Source organism: Micromys minutus (assembly GCF_963924665.1).
Source record: "Micromys minutus genome assembly, chromosome: 15".
Taxonomy (NCBI): Eukaryota; Metazoa; Chordata; class Mammalia; order Rodentia; family Muridae; genus Micromys; species Micromys minutus.
Genome location: NC_137984.1, coordinates 32,827,489 through 32,831,133, shown reverse-complemented (window position 1 = coordinate 32,831,133; position 3,645 = coordinate 32,827,489).

The window sequence follows — 3,645 nt, the reverse complement described above, 5'->3', positions numbered from 1 at the left end:
CTTTAGCAACCTCATTGGGATCCCCGAGTTCAGACTGATGGTTAGCTACAAACATGTTCAGCTGTATCTATATGACTTTAGCCTAGTCCCTGAGGGGGCATCTTTCTCTCTGATTCCTGCCAGTAAGTACTTTTTGGGACCAGCTATAGTGCTTGGATTTGGTGACTGCTTATGTGTTGGATCCCCAGGTGAGGTGGCTTCTGAGTGATCTTTTCTTCAATCCCTGTTCCTCTATGAGAGTTTTGTTCTCTTTTCTAAGAAGGACTGAGGCATCCCCATTTTGACCTTCCTTCTTTTTGAACTTCATAATATCTGAGAATTATTTCTTGGGTATTGAACATTCCAAACTTTTTGGGGCTAGTATCTGCTTATCAATGAGCACATACCATGTGTGTTCTTTTGTGACTGGGTTACCTCACTCAGGATGATAGTCTCTAGCTCTATCCATTTGCTTATGAATTTCATGAAGTCATTGTTTTTAATAGCCGAGTAGTACTCCATTGTATAAATATACCACATTTTCTGTATCCATTCCTCTGTTGAAGGACATCTGGGTTCTTTCCAGCTTCTGGCTATTATAAATAAGGCTGCTAGAAACATGGTGAAACATATGTCCTTGTTATATGTTGGAGCATCTTTGGGGTATATGCCCAGAAGTGGAGTGGCTGCATTTTTAGGTAGTACTATGTTCAATTTTCTGAGGAATCGCCAGATTGATTTTCAGAGTGGTTGTACCTCACCAACAATGGAGGAGTGTTCCTCTTTCTTCACATTCTCGCTAGCATCTGCTGTCACCTGAGTTTTTTTTTTTTTTTTTTTTTGATCTTAGCCATTCTAACTGGTGTGAGGTAGAATCTCAGGGTTGTTTTGATTTGCATTTCCCTGATGATTAGGGATGCTGAGCATTTCTTTAGGTGCTTCTCAGCCATTTGATGTTCCTCAGTTGAGAATTCTTTGTTTAGCTCTGTACCCCATTTTTTAATAGGATTATTTAATTATCTATAGTCTAGCTTTCTGAGTTCTTTGTATATATTGGATACTAGCCCTCTCTCAGATGTAGAATTGGTAAATCCCCTTTCATTTCTGATCTTGTTAATTTGGATCTCTCTGTGCCTTCTAGTTAGTCTGGATAAGGGTTTATCAATCTTGTTGATGTTTTTCAAAGAACCAGCTCTTGGTTTGGTTGATTCTTTGTATAGTTCTTTTTGTTTCTATTTGGTTGATTTCATCTCTGAGTTTGATTATTTCCTGCGATCTACTCCTTTTGGGAGTAACTGCTTCTTTTTGTTCCAGAATTTTTAGTTGTGCTGTCAAGCTGCTAGTGTATGCTCTCTCCAGTTTCTTTTTGAAGGTGCTCAGAGCTATGAGTTTTCTTCTTAAAACTGCTTTCATTGCATCCAAAGAGTTTGGGTATGTTGTGCCTTCATTTTCATTAAATTCTAAAAAGTCTTTGATTTTTTTCTTTTATGAAGCTATTGTTGAGTAGGGCATTTTTCAGTTTTCATGTATATGTAGGCTTTTTGTTGTTTTTGTTGTTATTGAAAACCAGCCTTAGTCCATACTTATCTGATACGATGCATGGGATTATTTCAATGTTGTTGTATTTGTTGAGGCCTTTATTGTGATGGACTATATGGTCAGTTTTGGAGAAGGTGCTGTGAGGTGCTAAGAAGAAGGTACATATATATATATATATATATATATGGTTTCAGATGTCATATTATATAGATGTCTATTAAATCCATTTTGTTCATAACTTCTGTTAGTTTCACTGTGTCTCTGTTCAGTTTCTGCTTCCATGATCTATCCATGGATGAGAGTGGGGTTTCGAAGTCTCCCACTATTATTGTGTGTGGTGCAATATATGCTTTGAGCTTTAGCAGAGTTTCTTTTATGAATGTGGGTGCCCTTGTATTTGGAGCATAGATGTTCAGAATTGAGAGTTCATCTTGGTAGACTTTTTTTCTGATGAGTAAAAAGTGTTTTTGCTTTCCCTTTTTGATGACTTTTGGTTGAAAGTCTATTTTATTTGATATTAGGATGGCTGATTCAGCTTGTTTCTTGGGACCATTTGCTTGGAAAGTTTTTTTTTCCCAACCTTTTACTCTGACGTAGTACTTGTCTTTGTCTCTGAGATGAGTTTCCTGTATGCAGCAATATTATGGTTCCTGTTTATGTATCCAGTCTGATAGCCTATGTCTTTTTATTGGGAAATTGATTCCATTGATGTTAAGAGATGTTAAGGAATAGTGATTGTTGTTTTCTGCTGTTTTTGTTGTTAGAGGTAGAATTCTGTTGTGTTCTTTTCTTCTTTGGGGTTTGTTGCAAGAAGATTAATTTCTTGCTTTTTCTAGGGTGTAGTTTCCCTCTTTGTTGTGAAGTTTTCCATCTATTACCCTTTGTAGAACTGGATTTGTGGACAGATACTGTGTAAATTTGGTTTTGTCCTGGAATGTCTTGGTTTCTCCATCTATGGTAATTGCGAGTTTTGCTGGATATAGTAACCTGGACTGGCATTTGTGTTTTCTTAGGGTCTGTATGACTCTTCTAGCTTACATAGTCTCTGTTGAGAAGTCTGGTTTAATTCTGATCAGTCTGCCTTTATATGTTACCTGTCCTTTTCCCCTTACTCCTTTTAGTATTCTTTCTTTGTTTTGAACATTTGATGTTTTGATTATTATGTGTCAAGAAGAATTTTTTTTTGGTCCAATCTATCTCGGGTTCTGTAGGCTTCTTGTATGTTCATGGTCATCTCTTTCTTTAGGTTAGAGAAGTTTTCTTTTATGATTTTGTTGCAGATATTTACTAGGCCTTTTAGTTGGGGGTCTTCTCTCTCTTCTACACCTATTATTTTTAGGTTTGGTCTTCTCATTGTGTCCTAGATTTCCTGGATGTTTTAGGTTAGAATCTTTTTTATTTTTGCATTTTCTCTCACTGTTGTGTCAATGTTTTTTATGGCGTTGTCTGTCCCTGAGATTCTCTCTTCCATCTCTTGTATTTTGTTGGTGATGCTTTTGTCTATAATTCCCAATGTCTTTCCTAGGTTTTCTATCTCTGGGGTTGTCTTCTTTTGTGAGGTCTTTGTTTCTATTTATGTTTTCAATTCCTTCATGTTTTTTGTTGTGCTTTCCTGTAGCTTTTAAGTGATTTTTGTGTTTCCTCTCTAAGGGATTCAACTTGTTTGTATGTATTCTCCTGGCTTTCCTGTAACTCTTTAAGTGTGCTATTTATATGTGTTTGGCTCTCTGGGTAGGCTGTGAGTTCCAATGGCAGTAGGTTGTCTCTGGCTTTGTTCCTGAACAGTCTGTTCCCAGGCAGCACTGAGATACCTGTGGTTTGAGAATTCTGGGCAGTCTCCCTGGATAGTCAGTGGAGAGGGAGTGTGGATTCACCCATGGGCTCAGTTGTAAGACTGCTCCTGCAGATCTTTCTTACCTGGTCTTCTGTATAAAGTAGAATCCTGAAGAAGTAGGTTCCAACAGATATGCTTGCAAGTAAGTATAAGCATGTGAGGAAGAATGAATTTCTTTTTTTCAGTGTCCCTATATAGGCCTCCAGCAGAAAGTGTGGCCCAGATTAAAGGTGTGTACCACCACACCTGGATCTGGAACTTGCTTTGTCCCAGGCTGGCCTTCAACTCAGAGA